The sequence below is a fragment of the Capricornis sumatraensis genome, chromosome 18 (assembly GCF_032405125.1).
Source record: "Capricornis sumatraensis isolate serow.1 chromosome 18, serow.2, whole genome shotgun sequence".
Lineage (NCBI taxonomy): Eukaryota > Metazoa > Chordata > Mammalia > Artiodactyla > Bovidae > Capricornis > Capricornis sumatraensis.
Genome location: NC_091086.1, coordinates 10,010,723 through 10,026,868, shown reverse-complemented (window position 1 = coordinate 10,026,868; position 16,146 = coordinate 10,010,723).

Sequence of the window (16,146 nt, the reverse complement as noted above, 5' to 3'; positions counted from 1 at the left end):
GTACACTGGCTGCCTGAGTATGCCTCTGCGCATTCCACACAGAAAACCCGACAGGTGCCTCAGGGCCTTCGCACTTGCTCTTCCCTCTGTTTCACTGCTCTCTCCCAGACTTTTGCCCTCTGGTTCCTCTAATTCATTGGAGTCTCTGCTCAAATGTCCATCCTGAGACAGGACTTCCATGACTGCTTCTCTGGGGCAGCCCCCACTTTTGCTGCTCTTCATCTCTCTACCACACTTTGTTTTTCTTTCTAGTATTCATCAGCCTGACATAACATTTACTTCTCTGGTTTTTGTCTGTCTCCCTGACTTGTCTGCTAACATATCCCCAGCACTCAGCATAGTGGAAACTCAAACACTTGTCAAATGAATGGATGAATGAACAAGTTAACACTGAAAAGACCCGGGCTCCTGTCATCCCGTGTGACACTGAATGAGGTTTCCCTGCATACGTGCTAAGTCACTTCAGTCCTGTCCGACTCTTTGGGACCCTATGAACTGTAGCCCATCAGGCTCCCCTGTCCATGGGATTCTCCCGGCAAGAATGCTGGAATGGGCTGCCATGCCCTTCTCCAGGGAGTTTTCCCAACCCAGGGATCAAACTCACGTTCTCTTACATCTGCATTGGCAGGCAGGGGTTTTTTTTTACCCCTAGCACCTCTGGATTTCCCTGTGCCCTGATAATTGTACGCTTGTCCCAGCCCATTTAACCAGAAAGCTAAGTAATTCTTGAAGTCCAGACAGCATCCCAGGTTTGTTCTAGGCATGCTAGGCTTTCAGGATCCCATTTCTATGTGAGCAGGACCCCATTCAGCCCATGGAAGAGCTCTTGGAATCAGGACTGCGTGAGCATGTCTCACCCCTCAGCTGTGGAGCTCCTCGGGGCAGGAACTGTTTTCCTTCTTTCTACACCCCATGCCCAGGCTTCCCAGGTGTCTCAGATGGTAGAGAATTTGTCTGCAATCCAGGAGACCTGGGTTCAATCCCTGAGTCAGGAAGATTCCCCTGGAGAAGGGAATGGCTACCCACTCCAGTATTCTTGCCTGGAGAATCCATGGACAGAGGAGTTTTGTGGGCTACATTCCATGGGGTCGCAAAGAGTCAGACACGACTGAGCGACTAACACATTTACTTGCTTATGCCCAAGCCAAGGTCTCTGTGCCCTGGCGGACCTGTACGCGTCCTCCCACCCCAGCCTGAGCCTCATAGGCACTTCAGCTGGACCACGCCATTTAACCTTCACTATCATCCTCATGGTGGAAACACTGTCCCACATGACACGTGAGGAAACTGAGGCTCTGAAGCTGGACCAACACGGTCACAGAGCAGGCCTTGGCAGAGGTAGCCCCAAGTTGTACAGTCCCCAGAGCGCTGCTTTCAGCGCCCCCTCACTGGGCCCCGCCTGCCCCACCAGTGCCATCGGGAGCAAGACCCAGGTTCAAAACCCAGGGCTAGCCACTCCTGAGCTGAGGGTCCCCAGGCAAGTTACTGAGAGGTGACAACGATACCCACCTCGTGGGCTGCTATGAATATCATACACACAATCTTAGAACAGTTGCCTGGTACAGAGCCAAGTGCTCAGCAGGCATAGATAACTACTGAGTGGGGCCTTCGTGGTGGTCCAGTGGCTGAGACTCATGCTCCCATTACAGGAGGCCTGACTTTGATCCCTGGTCAGAACTAGGCCCCACAAGTTGTAACTAAAGATGTCATACGCTGCAATGAAGACCAGAGATCACCTGTGCCACAACTAAGACCCAGCATAGCCCAGGAAATAGATATTGGAATAAAAACTACTGAGAGGATGCCAGGGATGCTTTTAAGAGGCTCTTGGTAAAACCCTGCAAACAGAAGCCTCCCGTGACACAAGCAGGTCATACTCTCACGTCCTTAGGGACAAGGCACTCGAGCTGCTCAGATGACAGTCTGGGAAGAGGTCAGTGCTTTTGATTGTCCCTCCAGCCCTAGGACATGGGAATGCTTGTCACCCCATTTAGCACATGTGGAAACCAAGGCTCAGAAAACATGAGTTGGTTGCTCCGAACCGCACGGCCCAGGGGCGCAGGGTCTGTTCACCGGCACACCAAGCGTGCACACGTTTCACTTGCACGACCTTCAGTGGCCAGCCCATTCAGAGCCAGTTCTCATACCTGGGACCCACCTCCTGTGACACCCTGGTGCTCAGGGAGGACAGAGCTTGTGTGCCCCTGAGGCCCACACCTGAGGGGCCTGTGGAATGGCGCTACAAGGTGGGCCGGCCCTGTCCACCCCCCAGGCCCAGGCCTCCTCCCCTCTTCTCCAGATCTCCTCCTGCTCACAGGAGACCTTATTGACCAGAGGTCAAACCAATCTCCTCACCCCGGGTCCCTGAGGGGCGCTGTCCCGCCCGGAAGCAGCCTCCCATTAACGATTTTCCTCCTGGCCCACTGGGCAGAGGCGGCCGGGTGACCCAGGGTCAGCAAGGCTATGCGGGGCCATTCCCAGGGTGTGGGGACAATCCATCTTGCCCAGCTCCCACCATCTGAACCGCACTCTGGGGCCAGGTCAATCCCGAGGGAGGTCTCCGGGTGGCCTCCGACATGGAGACAGAGTCCGTCCATTTGGAAAGGTGGGGAGCGCCCTGGGCTTCCTGGGCCGGGCCTCTGGGGCTGCAGGTCTTTGCACGGGCCGGATCCTCCATGGCTGAGTCCCTTTGCCGTCCACCTGAAACTATCACACCACTGCCAATCAGATACACTCCAACACAACACAAAAGCCCCGGGTAAAGCCTTGCATGTGTGCTCAGTCGTGTCCGACTCTTTCGCGACCCTATGGACTGTAGCCCGCCAGGCTCTTCTGTCCATGGGATTCTCCAGGCAAAAATACTAGAGGGGATTGCCATTTCCTTTTCCAGAGGCTCTTCCTGACCCAGGGATCAAACCCGTGTCTGCTGCATTGAGGGCAGATTCTCTACTGCTGCACCACCTGGGTCTACAAGACAAAATAAAAAGTTAAAAAAAAAAAAAAGGCGCCCAGTCCCCTCTGCCTGTCTGGCCCCTGCCCCAGGTACCTCCTCTGGAAGGTACCTGTTTCCTCTCCACTGGCCTCAGGTTGGGTTATAGCCTGTGGGCACTACTGTAACGCATTGTTCATTGTCCCCAGAGTCCAGTTTATCTGGTGTACCCCTGAATCTCCACCTTTGCACCTGGCAAATGTTTGCCATACAACTGCGGCTAGGATGAGGGGGTCCTGGCAGCCAAAATCAGCCCACCACTTACTAACCAGATGAGCTGAGTAACAAGAGAGGGTTTTTAAAGCCATCACTTGCTAAGCGCTCCCCTGTTCCAGGCTTTCTGCTAAGAAGACCTCAAGACACAGTACCTCATCACACTGCTTCAGCCTCCTGTGGAGGAAGGCCCAGCACCGGTCCACCTCTCCGGGTCTGCCTACGGAGCTCAGGCAGAGCAGCACCGCTCGGGAAGGTCCTTTCCCTCCCTTTACTGCTACTTGGCCTCACCGCCCAAGGGGGGGCCGTCTTCCGGGCCTTCCTAGAGCAGCCAGAGCTGCTCTCTACCCGGCTAACAGCTGTCCAGGTGCATAACCACCAGAGGTGCTGAAAGGCTGCAGTGTGACAGGAATCAAAAGGCCGCAGCTCTCATGAGGTGAGCCGGGATGGACAGGCAGGGTGTCTCCTGGGGCAGAGATCAGTGCCTTATAAGAGGCTCTCCTTCTCCCGCCCACCACATACCTGCCTTTTGGGTCAAGGCAGCTTTTCCCACAACAGGGGAGCCTGCGGTGGGGGTCCCCCTGAAGCCTGACCGAGACCACGATTGCCCCCTAGGGCCCGCCTTCCTCACCTGAGGGCTTGGGCTCTGATGGGAATATTCATGCCCAGACCCAGGAATTGCACAGGGACAGCAATGGCCCAATGGGTTCAATTGTCCCCCCCACCACCGGCTGTGCCCCAGAACGTAGCATGAACGTGGTGGTGCTTGGTGGAACAGAGCTCGCTATCTCTGCCTGCAGTCTCACAGCGGGGGGGCTCCCCTATTCCAGAATCCCTCTGGCTGCCCCCATCCACAGCACAACACCCACACGTAGTCCTTTACCATCCAGCCCCCACCCACCTTCCAAGCCTCCTCCCTTAGGCACCTTGGAGGGAAACTAACATGTGTGAAAAGATGCTGGGGTGAGCTCCCCACGCCAGGGCCAGCTTCCAGGTTTCCATCTCCCCAATCCCTCATGACTCTGAAGGCATGTTTGCAGGAATTTCCTGTTTTTTCCTGGGCCCACCTCCCACCATTGGCCGCATCTCCTACTCACACACCTGACATCTAGACACCCACGTCATACGCGTTCAACAAGGTAACTGACACTCGCTGACCTCAAGTGTGACCTGGCTCCATCGCAAATCACCAACTTATTCGACTTCTCTATCCCTCAGTTTTCTCATCAGCAGAATGAGATTGCTTACAATTATTTATCTCAGAAAACCATTCGTAATCATTAGGTACCTTTTTTCTTTTTCTTTTGTCTTAACAGCCACAACTTACGGAGCATGTCCTCTGTGCTAAGAACAACTTTAAGTAAATCATCTCATGTTGTCCTCAGAGCAGCCCTATGAGTCAGTATGATCATTATCCTCATTTCCCAGATTAGGAAACTGAGGCTCAGATTGGTTACATTGCACAGAATTGCTGCAAAAAAGGATCAAGATTTGGATCCAGCTCAGCTTAGGACGCACACTCCCCTCCTCTTCAGCCTGGCCTGCTTCTCTCTGCTTTTCCCTTCTCTCTGTCACCCACCTCTCCCCGATTCAGGAAAGCAGTTGACTCTGGCCACAAGCCAGTGGGGCAGGGACTGAGGTGGAGGATTAAACATGAAAGGACTGAAGGCCTTGAGCTCCCCATCCTACCTAAGAGAGGAGGATGGGCTCAGACTGCCCCCTCCCGCCCAGGTCCCCATTCTTGAGGCCTCACAAAACCCGTGCCCCTGTCTCCAGGCAGCCTGCCCAGAAAGGGAGGGTCTCCCCGGTCCCAGGAGAGGCAGCCCCCAGACTTCCGGCCACATTCCACCACTGCCTGCCTCCTGCTCTAGGAGCAGCATCAGGCCAGCCATGCCGAGGCCTTTCAGAGCTTCTCCAAATTCTGGATTCAACCCCGAGACCTGCACTCCCTTCCAGGAGTGGTCCCTGGTAGAGTCAGCACCCTCTCCAAGTTGAAAGGCAGCTCCCAAACTCTTCCTCGAGAGCAAGCCTGGCCTCCTGCCCAGGATCTGATGCCAGTCATAGAGCTCTGTGGATTATTATTGTCCTTGAGAGAGAAACTTATGCTGGCACCCACCTAGTGGGCATGTGCTCAGGGCAAGGGCCTGAGCTAAGCACTTCACAGGCCCTGCTTCCTCACTGCTCGCAGGACCTGAGCAGGTTAATGCGATCACCACCCCCATGATGCAGGGAGACACAGAGAGGCCGAGGGATCTGCCCAAGGTGGACGAACTCGGATGCGCCAAGACCAGGGCCTGTCTCTGGCTCCAGAGGCCGTCAGGTTCCCCAAGCAGCCACCCTTGGACAGGAAGGGGAGGAGAAAGGCCGGGCCACCCCTGAATCTGAGCTTGGCTCACTCAGACCCAGGCCCCACCCACCCTGCAGCTCCGGGCTCCTCCCCTCTCTGCTGTCACACTCACCATATCCATCCCAGTCAGGACAGAGTGACCCTCCAAAGGGTACTTCCCCACCCCCAGCCTGTCCATTAAGCTCCCGGGGTTGTCAATGTATTGATTGGCAGGGCTGAGCATCACCACGGGAGGGGGTGCTGCCACCCAAGGCGCTGACCGGGGGCGCCTCCTCCCCATACATCAGCCTCTCTGTACAGACCGTCAATATGGGCGCTGCAGCCAGTCAACCCTGGAGCCAGCTTGTGGGAGGGGGCAGGACTCCTACAGACCCACGCTCCCTTCTTTCCTCCCTTTCTCATTCCTTCCAGTCCCTTCTCCTGGAAGCCCTTGGGTGGGGAGAATGGTCCTGCATGTTAAAGAGGTAATAAATAAGCCCTTTATTCCGGCATTCAAGGCCCATCATGGCCTTTTACATCACCCCCAATCCTGAACTTGACGCACCAGCCACTCCAACCAGTGTGGAGTCCCCTGAGCACAGCAGGCTGTTCCCTGCTCCTTGCAGAAATGCTCCATGTGCCTGCAAAGGCTTTTCTGTGTGCACACGCATGCATACACACACACACACACACACACAGAGGCAGGCTCAGACTCTACCCAGGTGTTCTTTTTTCAAGACTCAAATGGAACTCCTTCCCTGGCCAGATCATCCCTTTACCCTGAGTCTATTTTCAAGGCCCTTCATCAGAACACCCTCTGCACAGATTTCGCTCAAGTCCCTGAGTGTTGGGACAGGTCCTGAATACCCTGTGGCCCCCAGCTGGTACAGGGTTGAGGGGGTTCAATCCAGGTGCCCGGCCCTCAGGGAAGCTGCTCCCCACAACCCTCTACTCGCTGACCTGACATCAGAGCCGCACGGTCGGCTGTGCCAGGCCTCCTCTGACTTCAGGAACCAGGGGCTGGCGGACAGGCAGGACTCGAGGCACACCAGAGTCAAACGCGTCACAGCAGCTCATAGTCACTGAGTGCTGGTAACCAGCCGGGTGCTGCAGCAGGAGCTTCCCCCAGGGGACCACAATGCACCCCGACAGCAACCCCAAGGGGGGATCCCACCTTGGTGCTCTTATTAAAGCTGAGCCACAGAGGAGCCAGAATTCCCTCAATCATGCAGCTTCCAGGTGGCCGAGGCGGGGTATGACCCAGGTAGGTTGAATCCAGAGCCTGAGCTCCTATTCATCCCTGTGAGCCCCAGCAGAGAAAGCACTGGGTCATGGAGCAGTGAGAAAGTGCGAAGGGGTTCTGAGGCAGAGGTGGGATGGGGAGAGTGGTAAAAAGCCACTCTGCCCAAAGCACCTGCCATCTCTTCACAGCACATTCAGGAGAAATGCCGAAGCCTCAGATATCTTCTGCATCCTGCTCAAAACCCAGTCCAGGGTCAGCCATGATTGCTGATGAGCAGCACCATAATTGAATGGCTCCTGCATATCAGGTTCATGATACGGCTTCAGTGACTGTCCCCAAGGAGTGGTATTACTATTCCTATTTCTCAACTGATGAGGAGATAAGAGGCTCAGAGAGGTTAAAGATCTTTCCCAAGGGCACCCAGCCTGCAAGCGATGCACTGAGGGTAAAATTCAGACCTAAACCCAAGATCCGTGCTCAGACAGGAGGGGCCTGATAGCACCGATGCAAGGAGCAGGTCCTTCTGGCTTTCTCCGGCACTGTGCAGCACATCAGCACACACAGAGCGTATCATCCATCGAACAACTGCAATGACGCAGTTATTCACTGGGCGTAGCCACGGTGCTAGCTGCTCTGTGCCCACCGTCCTAGTCAGTCCTCCTCACCACAGCCCTTACGAAGCAGGTACCTTCCACGGCTCCATTACACAGATGGGGAAAACTGAGTGCCAAGGGTGGAAGGCTAAGAAATTTGCCAAACAGCTGCTCAGCAGCACAGATAGGATTCAAACCAATATTTCTCCTATGTCAAGGCTCACACATTCAAGCTTCACAGAAGCTGCCTTGCTCACTTCACTGACACCCAGGAGGATAAACTGAGGCACAGTGAGGGAGGCCACCCAGCGAGCCAGGGACAGAGCCAGGACTCCAAACCAAGCATCCTCAGCACGTTTCCGCTCTGTGGCCCATGGGGGGCTTTTCTTTGGCCCCATCCTCAGCAAAGCAGTATTTTAAATGGACTTGAGGCCTTATGCCATTTGGATGTCGGAGGAAACAAAAGCCAGTCACCTCCCAGCCACAATCAGCAAGTCTACCTAAAGCCTGAGGGCCCGCTTACCCTTCAGTGTTTCCAAACAAATCCCAGTGCTCAGACCTAAGGAGACAACAGCAGGCCCTGGCCCTGCCTGAGGCCCGGTGGCTCTCCTCAGCCTCACTGGCAAGGCCCGTGGCATTACCCTCCCCTAAGTGGTTGGCCACGGGTTCCTGTGAGTGAGGGGCAAGCGCAACCCAGCACAAGATAGGGAGCACACAGATATCCATCAGACAACTCCTGCCCTCAGAAAGAAAACAATCAACCCCTTCGTTCGCCCCAGTCGCCAGGAGGTAGAATGACGTGGGCAAGTGGAGCTTACGCCACTCACGGGGCAGTGGAGGGAGTCCTCCCAGAGCAAAGTCTTGAAATGCAGGTAAGATTTCAGAGCCCTGGGCTCTGCACTACCCCCTGCTCCACATCCTTAGGGAGGAGGAACTGTTTTACTGGTTGTTTCCTTCCCATTCTATCCACGCAAAAGCCGAGACCCAGAGAGGTTAAGTAACTTGCCCAAGATCACACAGCAAAGACAAGGCAGAGTGACTCTCTGAACCTGGCAGACTTGGAGCCTCTGAAGTGCTGTTTCACAAGCCTGGGTCCTAGAGTGGCTAAGCTAGAGGTGAATCGCACTCTGCCTCACTCTCCTGCCATGCAACCGAGGGCAGATTACTTCTTGCCCCTGAGCCTCACTCCCTTCATCTGAGAATTCCTAATCTCAGGCTGCCTGTGAGGCACAGCCTAGGTGCTGTGAGAAACCGTCCTTCACGTAACGAGCCCGCAGCACCTGGCGGGAGCTCCCGGTGAGGGTGTCAGCCCAACACCCTGCTTTCCCATGCCAAGAACGTCTCTGATCAGGACCAGCTGAGGGCAGAAAGTCTCCTCCCTGTCCCCACCCACCTCCTTCTGGGGGCCCACCGTGCCCTCGTAGTCTCCAGGGCAGGGAAGAGGCAACGCTGTGGCCCTGACATGCTACCCAGAGCTTGCTGGACCCTGGCAGTGCCAACCACAGGAAATTTTAAAAATCCACCTCCTTGCCTCAGAGCAGGTGACACTCCTGGGCTGCAGGAAGGCTGACAGGGTGCCCCTCTCCCCTTCCACATGGGGAGAGGGCTGAACCCACCAGCCCTGTGCCCCCTACAAAACTCCCACCTCCAGCTTGGAAACCCTTTTAGACCAGAACATCCCAGGACGAACAGGGCCTGAAGACACCAGATCAGATGCCCTCAACCACAGACAGCCCCCAGACCCCCACCAGCTCTGATCCCAACTACAGGGATCCTATCATGGAGATTTAACCAGATCACCAGATCTCTCCTTCAGGACCCCTAGCATGTCTCTGGAGACTCAGTGTCCCCATCAGTATGCTTTCAGTATTTCTCGAAAAGTCTGCCTGGTGTGCTGGAAAGAATACGAGATCCTGATTTCAGAGAGTTGAAGCTTAGCCGTGGCCTTGAACAAACTGCTTTCCCACTCTGGGCCTCAGTTTCTCCGTCTGGGAGATGGGAATATCATCCTCACCTCCTTCAGTCTCCCTTGCCATGAGGTAGCAAGAACGAAACAAACTTCCTGATGCAAGAGCCACCTGGAAATTCTTACAAGCAAAACTTGCTCAATAAAGGCGGGTCATTTCTCCCCTGCCTTGGTTTCCCCCTCTGTCAGCCAGGAGGCCACTCACTGCCTCTCAGCACTTCACATCCTGGAAAGGAAGGCGCTAAAGGAGCTCTTGTGAATCTGGCACACTCCCTCTCTAGACCAGGGGCTCCATGAGGCCAGGAAGCGACTGGCCTTGCTCCAGGGCCAGCAAGAACCAGGCTTGCGGCCAACATGTGAGGAAGGGACACCTGACTGGTCAGACGAACGGATGCATGAGGCTGCTTCTTAAGAAATTAAAAGTGCAACCCAACAGGACTGCTTTCCATTCTTTTGGAGTCCCAGAGGACTCTGTCTCTGTCTCTGGCTTCCCCACCCTAGTGAACTGGAAGAAAGCTTCTAAACCGCACTGAGGAGGCCAGGTGTAGGGGTGGTCAGGACAAGGCCTGGAAGGACACTTCCAGACTTGAACAAGCGTGGCGAGGGAGGAAGCAGCGCTGTGGGAGGCGGGACCGGGGGGGCTCCGGCCTCACAGCCTGTCTGGGGAAGGCCAGGACCTGGCGGAGCCCGGCGGCAGGAACAATGTCAGGCAGGTGCCAGCAGAGCTGCGTGAAAGGCCCAGCCCGGTGTCATTGTCAGCGCTCAGCCAAGTGCAGAAAAGCAATTTACTGGTCACGCCGCTTGCTCCCCTTGGAAATTTTTAAAATTCTTCCGATTTGAGCTATCCACGGTGTCCCAAGTCGTGTGGAGAAAGGATTTTATTAAATTCCCAGCTTCTAGCTCCTGGGGGTTGCCGGTGGGGGAGGGTGGGGCTCACCACATCGCGGGGTGGGGGCAGTGTCTGGCATTGACTGTGCTCAAGGAAATGTGGCTGGGGGCAGGGGGCCCAGTGGGGGCTTGGTGGCTAATAGATGGGAAGAGGCAGGAGCCCAGAAACTCCATTGCTAGGACCGGACCAGTTCTCCAAAACTCTAGGGCCAGGAGGGAAGGACGTTAGGTACATAGTTTCTGACAGAGCCTCATGCCCTCCTGGGTGATGAGAATCCGCAAAACCTCTTCAACACCTTCATCTGCCATCTCATCCTCAGGGCCCCCCACGAAAAAACTAAGTCTCACAAAGGGCCATGTATAGGAAAAGATGGAACTGGGGTTCAGGACCGTCCACAGGATGGCAGAGTCCTGAGCCTTCCCACCATGCAGGGGGCCTCGCTGGGTCCTGCACACCAAGGGTACTCTCACAACCACCCTCCAAATGCCCACTGTCCAGGAAATAGCTGCTCTCTCGGTGGTGGCCCAACACTGCAGTAGGGAGCAGACTCCAGACTCCTGCAGACTCCTGTGGGCGACCCACCCCTCATCTTCACCTCTAAGACCACTCCTCTTGGCCCTAGAGCATAAAGGAGGATTTGCACCTGCCAACCTTGTCTGTAACTCCCTAGGGTAGTGTTGCTTTACCTTTCAGCCATCATGGGTGCTTTCCAAAATCCATGGGGAGCTGAGAACACTCTCACAGACACTGCATACTTGGGCACCATTTTGAACACTGTTTCAAACCCCTTCCCCATAATCCCATCCTTAGACATCCCAAGGGTACAAGGACCATGAGTTGAAAACATTAGTCAGACCTAAGGCAGTTTAGAAGGGAAAAGACTGCAAAGGGGAGAGGTGGGGCAGTGAGGGGAGGGGAGAGCAGGAAGGCTCCCTCACCTGCTTGAAGACTTAACCCAGATGGGCCACCCCAGCTTCTTCCCCCCAAAGGCTGGCTCTGGCTCTAGCCAGGACGTGAAGGTGGGATGCAGAGTCCAGCTTCCCTCCCTTACACTCTCCCAGCAAACACAAAGACCACAGAACATCCCCTCCTGGACCCCGCGTCAAGGACCAAGAGGCAGTGGACAACAGGAGGCTTGGGCAACGAAGTCTGAAACCATTTCTCTCTACTTCACGCCCATTTCATTGTCCCCGCTCCCAGGCTCAGGACACTGAGGAAGAGCTCTCACCCAGGTCCGACAAGCAGTTCCCTGCAGTGACCCTGGGGCTTGCCCTCTGCCTGGGGACTCAGCTGCAAACCAGGCAGGCCATGCCAGGCACTGGCCTCTCTCTCTGACACCAGCCATTCCCCACCCCGCCCCCGCCACCACATAGGGTCACATCTGCTTGGCAAACAGCCAGTCTTAAGTTACTGACTCCAGTTGTATTGATTCAAAGAGTCACCGGGGACCCCAGCCTGGCCAACAGAAGGAAAGAACCCATCAGTCTGTCCATCCATGCTTCCTGCCCGCAACTCAAAGTCCATCTTGATGGTAACAATTCCCTCCTGGGAGTGGGAGGGGAGACAAGCAGACCCTCCACCACAGCCACTGCCGCTCCACCACCACCCTCTGCTAGAGACCGCTGTGCCAACGGCACAAAACACCCACACCTGGGAGAACCACCGTTTTCCCTGCTCGGGCTCCCCCTGGGCACCTCAAGAATCCAGAAAACCATGGCCTAAGCATACTCTCTAGCCCTAGGAGGACACCTGCCTTCAGGCCAGAGGGGACAGGGGCAGACAGCTGGCCCCAGGCCAGCTCCTCCAAGGGTCCCTCCCGCAGAGCTCAGGTGGGCGGGGGGCTAGGGCAGCTGGCACTTCCTAGTCCCTTTTCCTCCGCGCACCCCCCCCCCACCCCAAGCTGAGGCAGCCTGGTCTGGTTCTAATCGGCGCTGAAGTCGGCTCCCTCAGTCCCTCTTCTCTTTCCCTCCCGCCCCCCCGCACCGCCCCCCCTCAACCCTCTTCCTTCATTTCCACGGCTTTGGAAGCACCAGCGTTCCAACTGTCTGCGTGCCAAGACCTTCCCGAGTCTGAAAGCTGCTGAAGTAACAGATCAGATTTTAGCAAGTGCTTTCCAGGCTGAGCGCCAAGCCCTCTTCTGATTCAGGAGAGTGAGCGAGCGGGGAGTGAGGCGAGGAAGCAGCCGAGGGCTGCACCACCTTGGGCCAGGGTGTGCGAAGCGCGGCCCGTTGCCTCGCAGGCAAGGGTCCCTCTGCTTAGGTGCTGCGCTCTGCGCCCTCTCTCCCGTCTCCCCTCCTAGCTCCACATCTCTCTCAATGCTGCAAACGCCTCTGAAACCACAGAGTAATTTACAACTGAAGCTTTCTCCCTGGACTCGGAATCTACTCGGTTGAAAGGAGCCTTTTTGTTTGGAAGAGCGAGCGGAGATGGTGAAGAGACGGTTGGCAGAGAAAATCCCTCGTCCTAACTCCTCGCCGGGGCCGAGGGGCTCGGAGCCCGGCACATTGTGGCGACTGAGCCCTCCGCTCCAAGGGTCTGCTCCCAGCCGAAGCGGACTGGGGCCGCGCCGGCCTGAGTCCAGCAACAGAGCCCCTTGCCCTTGGCCGGTTCCCCGCCCGCGCTGGGCGCACGCGGAGCCGCCCTTCGGCGCCCTGGGAACAGGTGCACCGTTCCACGCCCAGGAGGGGTGGGGCCCAGGGAGGGGGCGCGGCCCGGGGGAAGGGGACCGACGCGTACCGGGAGGCAGGGGCAGGTGGGTGCAGAGGGAAGGTCAGAGTCAGGAGCCCACGTACCTGTACCTGGAAGCACAGCAGCAGAAAGTGTAGACACCTGCGGGGGAGAGAGAGGGAGAGGAGGTCACTGGGACTGGAGGGAGCGAAACGCGCGCACAGACAGACAGACGCAGCCGCAAAGTCAAAAGAACGGCGGAGCGGGCAGAGCCACAGGCACACGGACAGACGTCCGGGCAGGGTGGGCAGCCCCGAGCGCGGGCGCTTACAGGCAAGTGCAGGCGGAGGGCGCTGAATACATCGCTGGGCGGGGGGGGAGGCGGCGGCTCCTAGCCCAGCCTGCACATGTCCCCTTCGCGCGGCCGGGACCGGGCGCCTCCGCCGCCGCCGCCGCCGCCGCCGCCGCTGCTGCTGCTCCCTCCTCGCCGGCTGCTGCTGCTGCAGACTCTGCTGCTCCGGGGCGCTCCGCGGCGCGCCCTGCGGCATCAGCGCCCCGCGCGGCTCCTCCCGAGCGCTGCGCCCTCCGGGCTGGCGCGGGGGCTGCGAGGCGGCCGCCGCTGGGCAGGAGGCACCCGCCGGTGCGAGGAACCTGGCTCTCTGCCGGCCGGCCGGCCGTCCGGGCGTCCGCGGGAGGCTGGCTGCCCGACTCACTCCGGGGGCAGCATGCGCGGAAGGTCTGGAAGCCGGGGCGCACTCTCCAGGCGGGGCGTGGGGCTGCGCGGGGCCAGGGGTCAGCGCTCCGGGGCCGGGGCGCGCGGCGGCAGCACGAACGCGTCACGGCCGCTCCGTCTGGGCGCCGGCCGGCTCATGTCTCCTCCTCCGCGTCTCTCCGGCCGTGCGCATCGCCGCCTCCCACCACTGGCGGCGGCCGGGGCGTTTTCTACGCGCGGGCGGCGAGGGGGCGGGGGGCCGGGGGCGGGCCCGGGCCCGAGCCGGCACAATGAGGATGCGGGGCCCGGGGGCTCCCCCCTCGGGGCGCGGCCGGACGGGCGCTCAGCTCGCCTGGGTGCGCCGCGCCCACATCAAAGGCGGCCCTGCCGCCTTGCCGGCCTGCCGCGGCCTCTCCACTGCCGCCTCCTCTTCTCCTGGCGCTCCGGCTTGGAGGGAGGCGCTCAGACTCTCGGCGACGGGACCGGCAGCTCCGAAGGGACAGAGCCCGCGAGGCTGGAGCTGATGAGCGCTGGGAGCCGTCGAAATTCTGCGCCTGGGCGCAATGACCAGCGCCACGGCGCAAAGGATGCCAAAACTGGGCCGGCTGCGGTCCCCCAGAACGCAGTTAGGTGCAGAATGTCCTTCCTCACCCACATTCGTCCTCGCACTCACACCCACCAGCGCCTGAGTGGGGAGCAGGGAGAGGGCGGGTCAGGCCCAACCCTCGGGGCGGCTCCACGTAAGGGGGGTCGCTTTTACCCACCCTGTGAGTCCACAGAGGATCGTAGCGTGTCCCAGATCCCTCTGGGAAGCCTGGCCACCCTGAGTGAACCCCCTTCTAATCTCCCTCCCTGCCGTTGAAAAGGAGGGGGCATTGAGGGTTTCTCTTACGCCCCCCACCCACCTCCTTCCAGGGCTCCGGGGTTGGTTCCCAGCTGGGCTCTCCGAGGGGCGAGCCACCTTTGGAAACGCACGGCTGCCACCTAGCGTCCCCAGGGCTTCACTGCAGCCCAGCCCGGGCAGGCTATACAGGCCCGGGAGGAGCCAGCAGGACTCTGGTCAGCGACCACTCCAGGCCCTCTTCTGGTCTCTAGGCTGAGATTTGCTATTCTTTGCATACTAAGCAGTTTGACTCGTTTAACCAGGTCCCTTCTGAGACCATCTCTTCTTACCTCCTCTGCTTCCTCAGAGGCATCACTCCTGTCCTTCCCACCAACCTTAGAATGTAGGTGTTCTTATCACACTTAAGTGCCTCACACTGTGTGAAGCTCCAGACAGCCAGGCTCTACTGTCACAGTAGGAAAGCAACTGAATAAGCTCAGAAAGCAAAATTCAGGAATCCAAGCTATTTGGTTAAAAATTTGTGTCATGATTATGTGCCATGGTTGTGCCATGATTGATGGTTTTCTATGTTCACTGTGGTTTTCACTGACAGTGAAACAGGTGTGCTTGTGTTTAATCGGTCAGTAATGTCCTACTCTTTGCAACCCTATGGACCGTAGCCTGCCAAGCTCCTCTGTCCAAGTGATTCTCCAAGCAATAACACTGGAGTGGGTTGCCACAGGCGCTGTCCAACAGTAAGACTTCCTATATAAATATCAGCGGTTGTTCTGGCTATCAGGCCTCCCTGCATGTTTTTTTATGGGTTTATTTCTGGCTGGGCTGGGTCTTTGCTGCACAGGCGTCCTCAGGTAGCGGCACACAGGGGCTGCCTCTAGTTGAGGTTCGCGGGCTCCTCTCTGCAGTGGCTTTTCCTGTCGCGGAGCTCAGGCTCTAGGCACACAGGCTCAGCAGTTGCAGCTCCCCAGCTCTAGAGCACAGGCCCAGTCGTTGTGGCACAAGGGCTTAATCGCTTCAGAACATGTGTGATCTTCCCAGATCAGGGATCAAACCCGTGTCTCCTACACTGGCAGGCGGATTCTTTACCACTGAACCACCAGGGAAGCCCAAAGCTGAGGCTATCTTAAACAGCCTCTGTTTCAGCACTGAACACAAGTGCAGAAAACCTTTTCAAAGCCAGATGCTGAGTGATGCAGAAAGTTCTTGTTTGAAGCACTGGGCTGTATTTACTTAGACATTCTCATGGCTAGAGCTGGTAAATCCCAAGACAGCATGCAATGACCAACCACAAAAGAGATGGACAGAAATGCTCCCCTTGGGTCCTGTGACATCACCACGTGCTTTATCTTACTTCATTAAGACTTCTGACAGACCAGTCAAGAGGTAGTTTGGGCCTACTGTGGGGTGTTTGAAGCATCTCCTGGCTAAGAATCAACACTTCCAGTTTCCTATACTATTACTGTTTTCTATTACTTTTGAATGAGTACATCATCACTCATATTCTAAAATGCTTGCAGTTTTTTTTAAGGCTCAGATAGTGTTTGTTGATTTCACAAAGTTGTCACCCAAATAGGACTGGGCTTCCCTTCAGTCAGTAAATAATCTGCCTGCAGTGTGGGAGATCTGGGTTCAATCCCTGGGTTGGGAAGATCCCCTGGAGAAGGAAATGGAAACCCACTCCAGTATGTCCTTACCTGGAAAATCTCA